The sequence below is a fragment of the Bos javanicus genome, chromosome 21 (genome assembly GCF_032452875.1).
Source record: "Bos javanicus breed banteng chromosome 21, ARS-OSU_banteng_1.0, whole genome shotgun sequence".
Lineage (NCBI taxonomy): Eukaryota > Metazoa > Chordata > Mammalia > Artiodactyla > Bovidae > Bos > Bos javanicus.
In genome coordinates this window covers 54093621-54113603 of record NC_083888.1, presented here as the reverse complement: position 1 = coordinate 54113603, position 19983 = coordinate 54093621, and the positions used below count along the sequence as shown (strand labels likewise).

The 19983-nt window shown below is 40.6% G+C and overlaps 1 long non-coding RNA gene across 1 annotated transcript; it reads right to left on the bottom strand.

Annotated features, from left to right (window-relative positions):
• Positions 1-1705: 1705 nt before the first annotated feature.
• LOC133234469 (uncharacterized) lies at positions 1706-4536 on the bottom strand. The gene is made up of 3 exons (XR_009732145.1): positions 3810-4536; positions 3334-3468; positions 1706-2313 (listed from the first exon to the last, which is right to left on the bottom strand). It is a non-coding gene; the product is annotated as an uncharacterized LOC133234469 (long non-coding RNA).
• Between the last annotated feature and the right edge of the window lie 15447 nt (positions 4537-19983).

Below are 19983 nucleotides of genomic sequence, written 5' to 3'. Positions count from 1 at the left end.
CTTACATGTTTCACTGTTGGTGCTACCTATTGACTGGAACCTTAGCTATAGCTATGTCTGTGATTAGAATACCTCCCCATGGCCTTTGCCTGTGACTCCTTGACTTTCACAAAGCATGGTGACTGGATACCAAGGGTGAATGTTCTAAGAAAGAGAGTCAATTAGAAGCTGTAGTGCTTTTTCTAACCTAACCTTGAAAGTCATACACTGTTAGTTCTAGAGCATAGTTTGCTACAGGTGAGTCTCTAAGACCAACCATATTCATGGAGAGGGGACTGGTCTTCCTTTTCTGATGGGAGGCGTGTAAAAGGATCTGTGGAGATGTTTTTAAACCACCACACGCATCTAACCAGCTCCCTGATCAAGAAACAGAACGTTACCAGTGATCCAAACTAGCGTTCCTGTCATTTCCTGCTGCCCCAAGGGTAACCGCTGTTTTGATTCTTAAGAGCTTGCATTGGTTGTTGCCTGTTAACTTGAGATTGCATTGGTATTGGCTGTTTTGTACATTTGATTGAATAATACTCCATTGCATTGCTTGCATTGGTTGTTGCCTGTTTTTGTACATTATGTAAATGGAATAATACAATATATACTTTTTATGTGTAGCCTTTTTCTCTCAATATTGTGAGGTTCATTCATGTTTTTTTTCCCCCATGTAGATTATTATTACTGTTAAGTATTCTATTTTGTAAATAGCACATAATTTTTTTTTTCCAGTTTGTTGTTGATAGGTATTTGGGTAGTTTTTAGTTTTTGACTAATGTGAGAAGTTCTGTTTTGAAAGTCTAGTACAGGTCTTTTGTTACTTAGGTAGATAATATATACATACATATGCATGTATTTCTGTTGCAAATATATATAAACAGTGGATTACTGGGTTTACCAGTGATATGTATAGGTAGATTCCTACTTTAATGTTGAACTATTACAATTTTCCCAATTTACTCTGGATTTTTAACATTCTATGTAGAATCACATAAGATCAATTTGGATTCATCCATTGTCCCATCACCCTCACTGAGCAAATAGATGAGGATAATGCAGTGGGTTTGTCAATATAGCTTTTATTATGGAGGTGAGAGACATTGGATGTTGAGTCAAAGGCTCCTATTGAGATAATGATTGCAGATTGATTTGTGACTGCATCCCTGGGATAAAGCCCACTTGATCAATGATAAAAGATGCATCTATGCATCCCTTGATTCATGACCTAACCTAGATAGCTAATGTGAGAAGTTCTGTTTTGAAAGTCTAGTACAGGTCTTTTGTTACTTAGGTAGATAATATATACATACATATGCATGTATTTCTGTTGCAAATATATATAAACAGTGGATTACTGGGTTTAGGATATGTATATGTTCTACTTTAGTTGAACTAACAATTTTCCCAATTTTCTGGATTTTTAACATTCAGAAAACTAAGATCATGGCATCCAGTCCCATCACCTCATGGCAAATAGATGGGTAAGCAGTGGAAACGGTGAGAGACTTTAGGCTCCAAAATGACTGCAGATGGTGACTGTAGCCATGAAATTAAAAGATGCTTGCTCCTTGGAAGAAAAATTATGACCAACCTAGACAGCATATTAAAAAGCAGAGACATTACTTTGCTGACAAAGGTCCATCTAGTCAAAGTATGGTTTTTCCAGTAGTCATGTGTGGATGTGAGAGTTGGACTATAAAGAAAGCTGAGAACCAAAAAACTGATGCTTTTGAATTGTGGTGTTGGAAAAGACTCTTGAGAGTCCCTTGGACTGCAAGGAGATCAAACCAGTCCATCCTAAAGGAAATCAGTCCTGAATATTCATTGGAAGGACTGATGCTGAAGCTGAAACTCCAATACTTTGGCTGCCTGATGCGAACAACTGACTCACTGGAAAAGACCCTGATGCTGGGAAAGATTGAAGGCAGGAGGAGAAGGGGATGACAGAGGATGAGATGGTTGGATGGCATCACTGACTAAATGGACGTGAATCTGAGTAAGCTTGGGGAGTTGATGATGGACAGGGAAGCCTGGCGTGCTGCAGTCCATGGGGTTGCAAAGAGGTGGACATGACTGAGCGACTGAACTGAACAATTTTCCATACTCTGCCACCTGAAGTGAGTACTCAGGAACACGATTTCTTCATACTAGGTTTTATGCTTGAAATGGTTATACAAAAATATAGTCCTGTTTGAGCCCTATTAATAATCATCTCCTTAGATTCTTGATCGTTACCATTTATGGAAGAAGACTGAGCTGAGCTGGCTCTGTTGACCAAATGTGGCTTCTCCAGCATGGTGTCTTGTTCTGTTGTGGCTCAGCGCTCTAAAAAGCAAGTGTGTCAAAAAAGAAAAAAAAGAGCAAGTGTGTCAGTGAACAAGGCAGACTCTGCATCACCTTTTATGGCCTAACCTCAGAAGTCTAGTCCAGTATTTGTACACCTAAGCAGATGATGGCAAATGCCAGAAGAGAATGCATTGCTTTTGCTTCAGTTGACAAGAACATATTTTATTGTCATTAATCAGAATGTAGATAATTTGATTTTTTAAAATTGTACTCTAAATCTAATACTCTTTCATTGAGAAGGTTGAAATTCTTTATAATAATGAGAACAGGTTTACAATCCATTCATAGTTTTCATACTAAGTACTCTACTTAATAGTAATGTTTTTCCTTGAAAACACACAGTTGTTGATTGACTAGTTTTAATAAATATTCTTTAGGATTCAAATTAGTAGTAGTAAACTATTTTGAATAGCACATTTCTAAAAATTGAATTTTTGCTTTGATCTGTAAAGTTGGTTAGTAGATGTTAAAAGAGGTTCAGGGTCTATCACAAGAGTTAATGAAGTGTGTACCCTGGGAAAGTAAGAGTGCTGAAAAGGCATGAGGAGAATATTGATATCTGAAATTGAAGGCAGAGAGCCTGTTTGAAGAGCCAGCCCATGGTGACTTCTTAAGAAGAGACCTGAGGGAATCAATACCCTGATATCCTTCTCCTCCACCCTCTGATATTGTGACAAGTGGTCAATACGCTACTATTGTACTATTTGAAAGTAGCTCCTTTTCTATCCCCCTTGCTTCACTGGTTGACAGTGTTGACAATTCTGATTAATAAAGTGAGTGATTCTGGGACTTCCCTGGTGGTCCAGTAGTTAAGAATCCGCCTGCCAATGCAGGAGACACAGGTTCCATCCCTGGTTCAAAAAGATCCCACAAGGTGAAGAGCAACTAAGGCCATGAGCCACAACTACTGAAGCCGGCTCACCCTAGAGCCCGAGCTCCACGAGAGAAGCCACCACAATAAGAAGTCCATGCACTGCAACTACAGTAGCCCCCACTCACCACGACTAGAGAAAGCCTGTGTACAGTGAAGATCCAGTATAGCCACAAAGAGAAAGAGTGCTTCTGTTTGCAATCACGTAAGGTCAGATCTGTTTTACTCACTCCTGTCTTTTGTGTTGTGGTTGTCACATGTGGCTGCATGGAAACGAATTTAAAAAAAAAATGTTTTAGTTTACCTACATGTCTACCATTTCTGGCACCCTTCATTCTTTTGTGTAGATCTAAATTTCATCTGGTGTCATTTCACTTCAGCCTGAAGAGCTTCCTTTAATGTTTTCCATAGTATAGATTTGTTATATTGACTTTCAAAAATGGCTGCACATTCTTGGACGTTTTTCCACTGTTCCCTCCTCTCAAATGTGAGTTGACTAGTGATATCTTTGATCTATACAGTACAGCAGAAATGAAACTCTTGACACTGGAGGCTAGGTCATAAAAGACCATGAGGTTGCTGTCTTACTAACTTAGATACTTACTCAGAGAGTTGAGCCACTGTATGAAAAGACCACCATACTGGAGAGACCACGTTTTGGTTAACAGAGCCATCTAAGCCTGGGAGTCTAGTTATTCCTGCCATGGTGCCAGGTATGTAAATAAAGCTGTTTTGGCCCCTCCAAGCCTCCCATTTGCCTGGTGAATACCGCTGAGTAACTTCCTTCTGAAGTATGGGCGGGGCGTGTGCACAGCTGTTAGCGATTGACCGTTGGCGATTGACCGTTAGTGCTCAGAGTTAGCGCTTGGGGTTGGTTATCGCTCGACCGTTAGCGCCTAACGGTTAGCGCTCCAGGGTTAGCGGTTGACCATTAGAACCCTGAATTAACACTGGACTGTTAGCAGGAGACCCTGAGCCACGTGGTCAGAGGTCCTACTCTGTAATCAGTCAGCTTTCAGTGGTCCTTCCAGCAGAGAGGTGGATCGCAGCCTTCTCCCTGGGGCCGTTCAGGTCCTTTGACTTTGGTGACAGCAGGTGATCTGGGGTGCTGCCTGGGACAGGCTGAAAGCGGAGTCAGGCAGAGCGCCAGGGTCCTTGCCATAGCTGTCCACTGGCGGGGCCCAGACCTGGAAGCAGCAGCGAACCTCTCTCCTGTCCCCACTTCCATGATATAATGGTGGCGGCAGTCTCATTGGGTCACAGTCCGCAGACGCCTCAGCAACTGGAGGGTATGGGCACTGCCTTTAAGGTAATAACTTCAACCAACTTTCCTCTCTCCATGCAAGTTTCAAATATTGGTCAAGCTTTGATTAGTTGTCACTCCTAAGAGGGGGCCAGAGGTCAGGGTTAAGGTACAAGGATGTTGCACGTCATATTTCGAGTCCACCTCTGTGAACTCAAAGAGGGGCAGCTTTGAGCTGGAAATTAACCTGATTGGTTTTTGGTACAACATGTATTCCGACTGATCCTATACAAATGATGTGTTCCAGTTTAAATAAAAAGCCTGAGGGCCGGCCGGGTCATGGGCACTTTGTTCCCTCAGTAATGATGGCTGGGTAGGGTCCGAGGTCCTGGCCCAGAGGGTGCCACCAGCTGAGATCTGCCTCTTCAGCTGGGCCTGGGCAATGGTGGGAGAACCCAGACTGGGTGCTGAACAAATGCTCCTGGGAAGGGTCACCAGCCCACACAGGGACCCCCTTCTCTGAGCCAGGACCTGGACCTTGGAGGGCTCAAGTTGAACCTTGGGACCTTACCCTTTCTTGTCAGAACAGAGAATAACGTTTTTGAGAGGTTTATATGAGCATCATTACCTGACCATGACCTGACTTCAAGAATAAAAGTCAAGAAGTTTGCAACAACTATGTTCCCCCCCACCACCCCCCACATCCTATAAAAGGGCTTTGCTGAAAGCTTTCTAGGAATTTAGGCTTTTTTAAGGCATGTGCCACCTTGCACGGTCCTGCAATAAACCTTTCTCTGTTCTAAACTCTGATGTTTTGATATTGTTTGGCCTCACTGCATGTCAGGCACACAGACTTGCATTTGATAACACTTTGATGTCACACAGAATAGAATGAGTACCTAGCTAAAAGTTATCCCAATTCTTGACTTTCTTAATTGTGAGATACAATAAAATTATTGCTTTTCCCTGTATTTTTGAAGTAGTTATATGGCATTAGATAAGTGGAAGAAAATTTGGGATGCTGTTATGAAAAAAAGCCTAAAACATGTGACATTGACTTTGGGACAGTGTGTCAGGCAGACATTGAAAGGACTTCAAGAAGACTGTTAGCAGAATCCTGATAGGCATCAGAGAAGGTGTCAGTAAGGGCTGAAAAGAAAGAAAGAAAAACGTTATTGGAAACTTGAGGAAAGGAGACATGACACCATCTGTGTCATGGCAGATGGTTTAGCAAATTGATAATGTGGAGAATTAGAAAATGTATTTAATGAACCGATGGATCTGGCTTAGGAGATTTCCATGCAGAATGTTGAAGATGTCAACTGTTTTTTGTTTATATACATTTAGACTATGTATCATAAGCTATGAGTAGACAAAGCTGTACTAAAGAAGGAGTTATTCAATTTTCAAATAGAATTTAGAGGAATAGTGTAGAACAAGATCTGAAAATTAAATGATTTCTTATCCTTAGCTTCTCCAGTAAGATCAAGTCCAAGGCCTGTTAGAAAAGCATGAATTCAAGATAGGGAAGAAGCTGAGGATGTGATTGTTAAATCTTTTAAGAATTTAGAAACAGATAAAAGGTCTTGAAAAGTTCTTAAGCAATTATAAACAATAAACAATTGTTTAAACAAACAAATATTAGACAATAAGCTTCTAAGAATCTTAAACAACAAGGCCCCTAAGACTATTAAGGACCTTGTCCCACTGTAGCCTCACAGGGAGCTCCAGGTAGAAAAGAACTTATCTTGAGGTGTTTGTGTCTTTATCTAATGGTATAAATTACAAATTGACACACACAAAAACCCATAAAGTTTTCATAGTAATTATTTCTCTGAAAAAAAAATAGACTGTACAAAATGATAAGTATATTTTGGATCCTCAAACTTCTATGGACGGGAAGCAGGCTGAATAGGCTGCTAAGCTGCAAAAATGGGACAGCTCTATGGAGAAGAAAGAATGACTTAGAGGGCAAAAGCAATAAATCAGAGGAAGAGCTAAAAATCATGGAAAGCCATTTCCAGAGAGCAGGATTGGGCCCTGGTCACCAACTGGTAACACATAGCCAGCTGGATTTTAGAATTTCAATGGATTGAGTGACTTCCAGTGGATTGGTGGCTTAAATGTATGTTTATTATAATTATCCTATGCCTATTGCACCACTATGTATTTTTTCTTAATATATGTATTTTATTGAAGTATAGTTGACTTACAATGTTTCCAGTGCACAGCAAGGTGATTCAGGTATACATATACACATATATTATTTTTGAAGTTATTCTCAATTATAAGTTATTATAAGATATTGACTATAGTTCCCTGTGCTATACAGTAAACCTTTGTTGCTTATTGCATATGTATTTTTTAAAATTAGAAATCTAGCATTCTATTCATCCTAAGTTTCAAACAAGTAAAATCAAAATGTCATAAATTTTTTAGTTAGGCAAAACTTCATAAGCTTTCTAAAATATATATATTATGCATGTTATTTATATATGTGTATGTAAAAGCTTTTCTACTATGGTTGATAAAGGTCTGAGAAAGATCATCAAAAAAAAAAAAAAGAGGAAATGGAGAAATTGGAAAACATAAACTAGATGAAATAGGACCCCTGAATATGAAATAGAAAAAATGAAACAAACTAGATAAAAGTAAAAGATCACCATATAGTCCAGTTGTTTTTAAACATGGCTACTCATTAGAAATATATTTAAAGGTTTGGTGAAAAAAGAGCAATACCTGGGCATTTGTATTTTTCAAAAAATTCCAAGATAATTCTGATATGCATCTGGATTTTAAAAAGTGATTACAAGATTCTCTATTAAATGGTAGTTTTGGTGATATACAATTCTGTTATTTTTGTTGACAAATCGTGATACAATGGTATTAAATTCTGAAAGAGATGGGAATACCAGACCATCTGACCTGCCTCTTGAGAAATCTTTATGCAGGTCAGGAAGCAACAGTTAGAATTGGACATGGAACAACAGACTGGTTCCAAATAGGAAAAGGAGTACATCAAGGCTGTATATTGTCACCCTGCTTATTTAACGTCTATGCAGAGTACATCATGAGAAATGCTGGACTGGAAGAAGCACAAGCTGGAATCAAGATTGCCGGGAGAAATATCAATAACCTCGGATATGCAGATGACACCACCCTTATGGCAGAAAGTGAAGAGGAACTAAAGAGCCTCTTGATGAAAGTGAAAGTGGAGAGTGAAAAAGTTGACCTAAAGCTCAACATTCAGAAAACAAAGATCATGGCATCCAGTCCCATCACTTCATGGGAAATAGATGGAGACACAGTGGAAACAGTGTCAGACTTTATTTTTTTGGGCTCCAAAATCACTGCAGATGGTGACTGCAGCCATGAAATTAAAAGACACTTACTCCTTGGAAAGAAAGTTATGACCAACCTAGATAGCATATTCAAAACCAGAGACATTACTTTGCCAACAAAGGTTCGTCTAGTCAAGGCTATGGTTTTTCCAGTGGTCATGTATGGATGTGAGAGTTGGACTGTGAAGAAGGCTGAGCACCAAAGAATTGATGCTTCTGAAGTGTGGTGTTGGAGAAGACTCTTGTGAGTTCCTTGGACTGCAAGGAGATCCAACCAGTCCATTCTGGCCCTGGGATTTCTTTGGAAGGACTGACGCTAAAGCTGAAACTCCAGTACTTTGGCCACCTTGTGTGAAGAGTTGACTCATTGGAAAAGACTCTGATGCTGGGAGAGATTGGGGGCAGGAGGAGAAGGGGACGACAGAGGATGAGATGGCTGGATGGCATCACTGACTCGATGGACGTGAGTCTGGGTGAACTCCAGGAGTTGGTGATGGACAGGGAGGCCTGGCATGCTGCGATTCATGGGGTCGCAAAGAGTCGGACACGACTGAGCAACTGAACTGAACTGAACTGAATCACAATAGTAAAAGAAATTTATCAGTTTTCACAATCAATAGCTGGACACGAAAAGATAATTACGATTGCAAGTCATAATGGGAAAATGATTAACCTAACAATATAAAATAATTACACACAATTTGGGGGATGAAGCAGAGTGATGTGGTAAGTGGAAATGTATACATGCACATGTTTTTATCTGCCCAGCCAGCCTATGTCTTTTGAAGTGAAGTTGCTCAGTTGTATTGGACTCTTTGCGACCCCAGGGACTGTAGCCTACTAGACCCCTCCGTCCTCGGGATTTTCGAGGCAAGAATGCTGGAGTGGGTTGCCATTTCCTTCTCCAGGGGATCTTCCCATCCGGATTGAACCCAGGTTTCCTGCATTGTAGGCAGACACTTTACCATCTGAGCCACCAATGTCTTGTCTTTTAGTTGGTGCATTTAATCTATGCAAATGCAAATTAAATCTATTTAATTTGTGATTATAAATGTGTATGATCTTGTTATCATTTTCTTAATTGTTTTGGGTTTATTTTCTATAGGTCTTTTCCTTCTCTTGTATTTCCTGCCTAGACAAGTTCCTTTAGCATTCATTGTGTGGTAGTGAATAGTTTGGTGGTGCTGAATTTTCTTAACTTTTGCTTGTCTGGAAAGCTTTTGATTTCTCCATCAAATCTGAAGGACAGTCTTGCTGGGTAGAGTATTCTTGGTTGTAGGTTCTTCCCTTTCTTCACTTTAAATATACTATTCCATTTCCTTCCACCTTGTAGAGTTTCTATTGAGAAATCAGCTGATAACCTGATGGGAGTTTCCTTGTATTTTATCTGTCATTTTTCCCTTATTGTTTTTAATATTTTATCTTGTTTTTAATTTTGGTCAGTTTGATTACTATGTGTCTCAATGGTTTCCTCCTTGGGTTTATCCTGCCTGGGATTCTCTGTGCTTCCTGGACTTGGTTGACTATTTCCCTCTCCCATATTAAGGAAGTTCTAAGCTATTAACTCTCCAAATATTGTCTCAGGTCCTTTCTCTCTCTCTCTTCTCCTTCTGAGACCCCTATAATGCAAATGTTGGTGTGTTTAAAGTCGCAGAGGTCTCAGGCTGTCATTTTTTTTTTTTCATTCTTTTCTCTATGTTCTATTCTGTGGCAGTGAATTCCACCATTCCATCCTCCAAATCATTTATCTGTTCTTCTGCCTCAGTTATTCTATTAATTCCTGATAGTGTATTATTCATCTTTGTTCTTTAGTTCTTCTAGATATTTGGTAAATATTTCTTGCATCTTCTCCATTGTTTTCCCGAAATCCTGGATCATCTTCACTATCATTATTCTAAATTCTTTTTCTGGAAGGTTGCTATCTTCATTTCATTTAGTTATTTTTCTGTGTTTTTTTTTCTTGTCCCTTCATCTGGGACATAACTTTCTGCTTTTTAATCCTGATTATCTTTCTGCAACATGGTTTTTGTTCTAGCTGCTGTGGGACTGTCTTGCTTCTTGGGTCTGCCCTGTGATGGAGGAGGCTAGAAACTTGTGTAATCTTCCTATTGGGAGGGACTGGGAAAAACTGGGTTTGCTCTGGTGGGCAGAGCCTTACTCAGTAAAACTTTAATCCAATTATCTGCTGATGGGTGGGGTTGCACTCCCTCCCTGATAGTTGTTTGGCCTGAGGTGATCCAGCCTCAAAATTCTCAAAAGCCAGGCTTCAGCAATACATGAACCTTGAACTTCCAGATGTTCAAGCTGGTTTTAGAAAAGGCAGAGGAACCAGAGATCAAATTGCCAACATCCACTGGATCATGGAAAAAGCAAGAGAGTTCCAGAAAAACATCTATTTCTGCTTTATTGACTATGCCAAAGCCTTTGACTATGTGGATCACAATAAACTGTGGAAAATTCTGAAAGAGGTGGGAATACCAGACCACCTGACATGCCTCTTGAGAAACCTGTATGCAGGTCAGGAAGCAACAGTTAGAATTGGACATGGAACAACAGACTGGTTCCAAATAGGAACAGGAATACATCAAGGCTGTATACTGTCATCCTGCTTATTTAACTTATATGCAGAGTACATCATGAGAAATGCTGGGCTGGAAGAAGCACAAGCTGGAATCAAGATTGCCTGGAGAAATATCAATAACCTCAGATATGCAGATGACACCACCCTTATGGCAGAAAGTGAAGAGGAACTAAAAAGCCTCTTGATGAAAGTGAAAGAGGAGAGTGAAAAAGTTGGCTTACAACTCAATATTCAGAAAACGAAGATCATGGCATCAGGTTCCATCACTTCATGGGAAATAGATGGGGAAACAGTGGAAACAGTGTCTGACTTTATTTTTTGGGGCTCCAAAATCACTGCAGATGGTGACTGCAGCTATGAAATTAAAAGACGCTTACTCCTTGAAAAGAAAGTTATGACCAATCTAGATAGCATATTCAAAAGCAGAGACATTACTTTGCCAACAAAGGGTCTGTCTAGTCAAGGCTATGGTTTTTCCAGTGGTCATGTATGGATGTGAGAGTTGGACTGTGAAGAAAGCTGAGCACCGAAGAATTGATGCTTTTGAACTGTGATGTTGGAGAAGACTCTTGAGAGTCTCTTGGACTGCAAGGAGATCCAACCAGTCCATTCTGAAGGAGATAAGTTCTGGGTGTTCATTGGAAGGACTGATGCTGGAGCTGAAACGCCAATACTTTGGCCACTTGATGCGAAGAGTTGACTCATTGGAAAAGACTCTGATGCTGGGAGGGATTGGGGGCAGGAGGAGAAGGGGATGACAGAGGAGATGAGGTGGCTGGATGGCATCACTGACTTGATGGACGTGAGTCTGAGTCAACTCCGGGAATTGGTGATGGACAGGGAGGCCTGGCGTGCTGCGATTCATGGGATCACAAAGAGTTGGACAGGACTGAGTGACTGAAGTGAACTGAACTGATCCAGCCCTGGGGTCTCTGGGCTCTATGGCAATCTCCATAGATTGTTAATGGCAGTATCCAAGAGGGCTTATGCCAAGGGGGACTGTCCAGGACTGCTGCTGCCTGTGCCTCCGTCCCTGTGGTGAGCCCCTGCTGACCAAGCCTCCACAGGAAACCCTCCAACACTAGCAGGTAGTTTTGGTTCAGTCTCCTGTGGAGTCACTGCTCTCCTCTTCTTGGTCCTGATACAGGTGAGATTTTGTTTGTGCCCCCCCAAGACTGGAGTCTCTGTTTCCCCCAGTCCTATGGAAGTCCTGCAATCAAATACTCCTGGCCTTCAAGGTCAGATTCCCTGGGGATTCCCAGTCCTTTTGTCAGATCCCCAGGCTGGGAAGCCTGACATGGGGGTTCAATATCTTCACAACAGTGGGAGAACTTCTTTGGTATTATTGTTCTCCGGTTTGTAGGTCACTTAGCCAGTGGGTATGGGATTTGATTTTATCATGATTGTGCCCCTCCAATACGTGATTGCCCACTGTAGTCTTGCTTTGGCTTCTTTGTCTTTGGACATGGAGTTATGTTTTGATGGTAGGTTCCAGCATCCTCGTGTTCGATGGTTGTTCAACAGCTAGTTGTGATCTTGGTGCTATTTCCACCACTGTATTTTGGATACATGTAGGGCAGATAACTTGTCGTTTACTTTGCAGGTTTTCAGATCAAGATCTGAACACAGGAAACAGTATGGAGCCTCATCGATGCTTGGGCTTGATTAAGGATCAGAGCCAAGACTTTGAACCTAGCCTGATGCCATAGTTCAGTTGCTCAGCTGTGTCTGAGTCTTTGCAACCCCATGAACCACAGCACGCCAGGCCGCCCTGTCCATCACCAACTCCCGGAGTCTACCCAAACCCATGTCCATCAAGTCAGTGATGCCATCCAGCCATCTCATACTCTGTCATTGTCCCCTTCTCCTCCTGCCCCCAATCCTTTCCAGCATTAGGGTCTTTTCCAATGAGTCAACTCTTCACATCAGGTGGCCAAAGTATTGGAGTTTCGGCTTGAACATCAGTCCTTCCAATGAACACCCAGAACTGATCTCCTTTAGGATGGACTGGTGGGATCTCCTTGCAGTCCAAGGGACTCTCAAGAGTATTCTCGAACACCACAGTTCAAAAGCATCAATTCTTCGGTGCTCAGCTTTCTTCACAGTCCAACTCTTACATCCATACATGACCACTGGAAAAACCATAGCCTTGACTAGACAGACCTTTGTTGGCAAAGTAATGTCTCTGCTTTTCAATATGCTATCTAAGTTGTTCATAACTTTCCTTCCAAGGAGTAAGTGTCTTTTAATTTCATGGCTGCAGTCACCGTCTGCAGTGATTTTGGAGCCCAAAAAATAAAGTGTGACACTGTTTCCACTGTTTCCCCATCTATTTCCCTTGAAGTGATGGGACCAGATGCCGTGATTTTAGTTTTCTGAATGTTGAGCTTTAAGCTAACTTTTTCACTCTCCTCTTTCACTTTCATCAAGAGGCTCTTTAGTTCCTCTTCACTTTCTTCCATAACGGTGGTGTCATCTGCATATCTGAGGTGATTGATATTTCTCCCAGCAATCTTGATTCCAGCTTGTGCTTCTTCCAGCCCAGTGTTTCTCATGATGTACTCTGCATATAAGTTAAATAAGCAGGGTGACAATATACAGCCTTGACATACTCCTTTTCCTATTTGGGTGAGGCTTTTGGAGAATCTTGGGAAGAGGTGAATACATATTGTAGGAGGGAAGAATATAAATAATTTTTGGCCAAAGAGAAAACAGTGGCAATTTAAAATTGTTTCCACAAATTCTTTGGCATTTCTCCCATCTAGAGGTTTATGTTCTTTGTCATTAAAATGCATGAGCTTGTGATTGCTTCAACTGATAGGATAGGGCAGAATTAATGCTTTGTGAATTCTGGGTGTAGGTCATAAAACACAATGTAGATCTATATAATTTGCTAAAATTCTTGCTCCTTACCTATCATTGCTAACCTTAGAAAGATCTGCTATCCAGGTTGGCCTTTGGCTAACATCTTGAAATTAAGATTTCAGGAGGTCTTCCCTAACTGATGAGGACCACCCTAACTGATAAAAGTGACTCATTGTGCCTAAACTGTGTAAACAATGATGGTTAATGCTGAATACTTGCTTTCCTTCTGGAATCTGGAATTTTGGATTGTGCTAGGCAGAGTGTGCTGTGTGACTAGTTCCCAATAAAAACCTTTGGCACTGAGTCTCTAGTGAGATTCTTTGGTAGATAATATTTCTCACGTGTTACCATAACTTGTTACCAGAAGAATTAAGCAAGTCCTTTGACTCTAATGGGGGAAGTCTCTTGGAAACTTGTTCTGATTTCCTCCAAACTTTGCCCCATACATCATTTTCCTTTGCTAATTTTGCTTAAAATCTTTATGCTATAAGAAGTCATTACCATCAATATGATTATGCTGAATCCTGTGAGTCCTCCTGGCAAATCATTGAACCTGGAGATGGTCTTGGGGACTCAACACAGTAAGCCTTAAACACTGGATAGACTGATTCCTCCCACTTTATTCTTTTACAAAAATAAGTTTTCAAGGCTATATTAGGTCCTGTGCCTTTCTGCACTAATTTAGAATATGCTTATCTGTGTCTACTAAAAAACTAAATGCATTTTGATAGAAATTTAATTAAATCTATTGATCAATTTGGGAAGAATTGACATCTTTACTGTATTTAATCTTACAGTCCATGAACACAGTATGGCTCCTATTTATTTAGATCTTTAATTTCTTTTATCAGCCTTTTGTAATTTTCAAGATACTGATTCATACACATTTTGTTAGATTTATACTTAAGTAACTGGTTTCCTTTGAAGCAATTGTAAATGGTAATAATTAAAATTTCAGTTTCTACATGTTTATGGTTAGTATGAAGCTTGTTTTAAAATTATTTTTACATTTTTAAAAAGTATTTTCAAGGTGCTATAAGATTATCTTTTAGGACAAGATTAGCCCTACTCCTAATACAGCCCTACTCCAGTATTTTTATGAGGTCTCTATTGAATGCCTCAGGGTTTTTAGTAAGGTCTCTCCACTCTGGAGATCAGAATTCAAACAGCTCCCAGACTTGGGTGAACACTAGTAGTAGTTCAGTTCAGCAGCCTAGTTGTTTTCCTTTTTCCAGTAGTAGTTCTTTATGAAGCTTCGTAGATTCTGTGTGTGTGTGTGTGTGCTCATCAGTTCAGTCGCTCAGTCGTTCAGTTCAGTTGCTCAGTTGTGTCTGACTCTTTGCGACCCCATGAATCGCAGCACACTAGGCCTCCCTGTCTATCACCAACTCCTGGAGTTCACCCAGACTCATGTCCATCGAGTCAGTCATGCCATCCAGCCATCTCACCCTCTGTCATCCCCTTCTCCTCCTGCCCCCAATCCCTCCCAGCATCAGAGTCTTTTCCAATGAGTCAACTCTTTGCATGAGGTGGCCAAAGTACTGGAGTTTCAGCTTTAGCATCAGTCCTTCCAAAGAAATCCCAGGGCTGATCTCCTTCAGAATGGAGTGGTTGGATCTCCTTGCAGTCCAAGGGACTCTCAAGAGTCTTCTCCAACACCACAGTTCAAAAGCATCACACCTTAATATTAATACTTGGCAGATGTCTAGATCTTTCTCTCTGGCCCGGTTGCTTCTCTTTCTGGTATTTTGTCTCACAACTTCTGGCAACTTTGTAAATTGTACCTAGTTAAGCTGGAAAAAAGATAGCATTAATAGTCAGGTATTATATCCATTGATTTCTTATACCTTCCTCCTTACTCTGCTGATGAGATCCCTCTACTTAATTTTTTTTAATCGACATATAATTAACATAAAGGGCTTCCTAGGTGGCTTAGTGGTAAAGAATCCACCTGCCAATACAGGAGGCATGGGTTCAATCCTTGGGCCAGGAAGATCCCCTGGAGAAGGAAATGGCAACCCACTCCTGTATTCTTGCCTGGGAAATCCTATGGACAGAGGAACCTGGCGGACTATAGTCCATGGTGTCCAAAAGAGTCAGACACGAATTAGAGACTAAGCATATATACATACACACAATTGACATAAAACTATATTATTTTAAAATATATAACATAATCGGCTTTCCCTAGTGGCTCAGATGGTAAAGAATCTGCCTGCAATGAAGGGGACCTGAGTTTGATCCCTGGGTCGGGAAGATCCCCTGTAGGAAGGCAGGGCAACCCACTCCAGTGTTCTTGCCTGGAGAATCCCCATGGACAGAGCAGTCTGACGGGCTATAGTCCACAGAGGTGCAAAGAGTCGGACATGACTGAAGCAATTTTGCATGCATGCACACACATAAAACATAATGATTTGGTATTTACATATATTGCAAAATGATCACAATAGTCTAGTTAACATCCATCACTATATATAGTTACAAAATTGATTTCCCTTTCCTTAATATTTCAAGAGTGGAAGCAGGACTGAAAATACTTCCCCATCAGTCTTTAATCCTAGAAGATGTGGCCTGAGAGTATGATTATGGTCAAGCTCTAGAAATTACCTGATTACTGCTTGATGCCTCTGTGGTGATCTGTCTTTTGATTTTATATCCAAGGTGATCCCAGTGATGATATATGATCACTAGTTTCTCCTTTTATTTGAAATCCTTAGAGGGGTCTTCTTTTAGGAAATGATAATATGAAACAGCAAAAATTCCCACAACTGTTCAGGATATAAAGACTGTAGCACAACTCTTCCTTGACATAACATATAAATTATCCTGTGGAGATGATTGGCTTAAACTTTGTCGTACCATGCTGTCATAGTGCAAGTTTCAAATGAGTATATTCAGATGTAAAAGAATCATTGTGTGTGTGGGTGTTTAGTTGCTCAGTCATGTCTGACTCTTTTGTAACCCCATGGATTGTAGACTGCCAGGCTCCTCTGTCCATGGGATTTTCCAGGCAAGAATACTGGTATGAGTTCCCATTTCCTTCTCCAAGGGATCTTCCTGATCCAGGGATCAAACCCACATTTCCAGCTTGGCAGGAAAAGGTTAACGCAAAGTCTTAACCATTGCACCACCAGGGAAGCCCCCAAAGAATCATTACAACATTGCAAATGGTTGAAAAGTGCCTTGACTGTCCCACCACATTGCCTCAGAGGATTGTCCAAGGTCTTCTGGCCAGAGGTTTCCTATATCACTAACTTGAAACTGAGGCTTTGATGTCAGGGTTTTTAAAAGATGTTGGGACTTCCCTGGTAGTCCAGCGGTTAAAACTTTGCCTTCCAGTGTACCAGGTGTGGGTTTGGTCCCTGGTCAGGGAGCTAAGATCCCACATGCCTTGAAGCCAAAAAGCCAAAAATAAAACAGAAATAGTATTGGAACAAATTCAATAACGACTTAAAAATGATCCACATAAAAAAATCTTCAAAAAAAAAATAAAAAGATTCTTGTACTTTGTACTTGCTAAAATAGATTAGTTTATCAATTTGTACAAGTACAGATGTAAAAGGACAGAGATATAAAGAGATGTAGGAACATGACTTGGCTTTGTGTGCCATTTAACACAGAAATTTGCCTTAGATGTCCATTACTACACACTCTGGTTCTTATGCTGTTTCATAATAAAGAACTGAGGGAGCATTAAACATGTATTTGTGATTATAATACTCTTCCCAGTAAAATTTCTATCAGTAGAATTAAGAAAAGTCATTAAATGCTATAAAACTGTTTAAAATACATTTTATTGATTTTTCTAGAGTGTACTTGTGGGTGGTGTAGGGAAACCTACCTGTTTCCTTTGTAGGATTCTAGACTGAAAGTTTCCATGTAATTCAAATAGCTCATGTGATCAGCCAATTTAGAATTTGGAGTTTGTTTTTTGTAATAGAATAGATTAATGGCTATCCATACTGGTTAGTGTTCATGATTATTTTTGGAATTAAGAAAAATACAGATGTGAGGATTTCACCCCTAATAGATGCTGAAATAGTGGTTTTGGTTGGATCTTAGAAATCTGTATTTAAAAAGAAAACTTTTTATGAAATAGCTTTATTTCCTGGTTTGAGAACTACACAGAGTTGGAGTATACATATTAATTAGTAAGAAGAGTTAGCTTGAAGCAAGACTGTATCTGTAATGACCCTTTAGTTATAAGCAAATGTCAGAAACCCAAAAAAGCTTGAGCAAAGTGGGATTCTTTGGCTCTTATAACTGGAAATTTCAGGGTGGAGCTGGCAGGGGTGCTCCAAGACCGTCCAGTGGTGGTGGTTTAGTTGCTAAGTTGTGTCTGACTCTTGTGACTCCATGGACTATAACTTGCCAGGATCCTTTGTCCACGGGATTTTCTAGGCAAGAACACTGCAGTGGGTAGCCTTTTCCATCTCTAGGGGACCACCCTGACCCAGGGATTGAACCCATGTGTCCTGCATTGGCAGGCACATTCTTTACCACTGGGCAACCAGGGAAGCCCCTACAGGGGCCCAAATGATATTCAATTTCTCTTTCCTTTCTTCTTTCTTACCAACAGGCCCTTTCATGTGATGGGAAAGGTGGCTTCTGACAGCTTTAATCTTTCATTTTATTGTTCATGACTCAAAAGGAAGACACTTTCCCTCTCCCATTATCTTTACATAAAATTGCATGGTCCACTCTGGCCCTGCTTGGCTCATGTAACTGACCAGTCACGGTGAAAAGGAGGATATTCATGTGATTAGCTGGGGATCAGACAGGGTCCTGTAATGACTAGTTTCATCAGAACCACATAGGAAGAAGGCAAAGTTTTTCAGTGGAAGAAAGTATGTTGGCGTGACTAAAAACACAATTATCCTCTACTGAGGCCCCCCTATCTGAATATACTGTAAGACTTTGGGTGGTGATTTATCACAGGGACTTTCTTTTTCTTTCTTTCCTTTTTTTAAAAAAACTGAGTCTGTATTTTTATAGATTATACTGCATTAAAAGTTATTACAAAACAAAATAATTCCCTGTGCTGTACAATGTATCCTTGTTGCTCATATATTTTATACATAGTAGTTTGCATCTCCCAATCCCATACCCCTATCTTGCATCCCCCCTTCCTTTTCCCTACTGGTAATTACTAGTTTGTTTTCTGTATCTGTGAGTCTATTTCTGATTTGCTACATTCATCCTTTGTTTTGTTTTTACATTACACGTATAAGTGATATCAAGCACTACTTGTCTTTCTCTGACTTTTCACTAAGCATAATACTCTGAGGTCCATTCATGTTGCTGCAAATGTCAGAATTTCATTCTTTTCTATGGCTGAGTAACATTTCATTGTATAAATATACCACATCTTTGTTTTTATCCATTTGTGTGTTGATAGACACTTGGATTGTTTCTTTATGTTGCTATTGTAAATAGTGCTGCTATGAACTTGGCGGTACATGTATCTTTTAAATTAGTGTTTTAATTTTTTTTCCAGATATATAACCAGGAGTGGAATTGTGGGGTCACAATGTAGTGCTATTTTTATTTTTTGAGAAACCACCATACTGTTTTCCATGGTGGCTGTCTTTTTAAAACTGGTACATTCTTCTTCTTTTGCATCTTGAATTGTGTTGAGCTGTCCAGACAAGACTCACTCTCTTTTTCCCCACTTCCATGTCTGCTACTGGGTGGTTGCATAATGATAGAGTCTGTTTTCTCTTTAGACCTTGCCATTTTAAATACAGGGGAAGAGATGGGAAGTCTCATTTAGGCTGTCAGTTCAGTTCAGTTCAGTTTCTCAGTCATGTCTGACTCTTTGCGACCCCGTGAACGGCAGCACGCTAGGCCTCCCTGTCTATCACCAACTCCCGGAGTCCACCCAAACCCATGTCCATTGAGTTGGTGATGCCATCCCACCATCTTATCTTCTGTTGTCCCCTTCTCCTCCTGCCCTCAATCTTTCCCAGCATCAGGGTCTTTTCGAATGAGTCTGCTCTTCGCATCAGGTGGCCAAAGCTGTCAGAAGTCACTAAATCACATTCTTCAGTCTAGGTTCTGTCAGACCTTAGCATTAGGACTTATCAAGTGCTGGCTTGACTGTTAATAAAGTGATGATTTTCCTCACTGGTTACTATTCGTTAACTGTAGCTTTCTTGGCTGGAAAGTGTATAGGCAGAAGTTAAGTTCAATTCAGTTGCTCAGTCGTGTCCAACTCTTTGCGACCCCATGGACTGCAGCACGCCAGGCCTCCCTGTCTATCACCAACTCCCGGAGCCTACTCAAACTCATGTCCATCACATCGGTCATGCCATCCAACCATCTCATCCTCTGTCATCCCCTTCTCCTCCCACCTTCAATCTTTTCCAGCATCAGGGTCTTTTCCAATGAGTTGGTTTTTCACATCAGGTGGTCAAAGCATTTGGAGTTTCAGCTTCAGCATCAGTCCTTCCAGTGAATATTCAGGACTGATTTCCTTTTGGATGGACTGGTTGGATCTCTTTGCAGTCCAAGGGACTCTCAAGAGTCTTCTCCAACACCACAGTTCAAAAGCCTCAATTCTTCAGCGCTCAGCTTTCTTTATAGTCCAGCTCTAACATCCATACATGACTACTGGAAAAAATCTTAGCTTTGACTAGACGGACCTTTGCTGGTAATGCAAAGGTCCTCAGCTTTTTAATATGCTGTCTAGGTTGGTCATAGCTTTTCTTCCAAGGAGTAGAAGAGGTGAGTGCTAAGGCAGGATCTG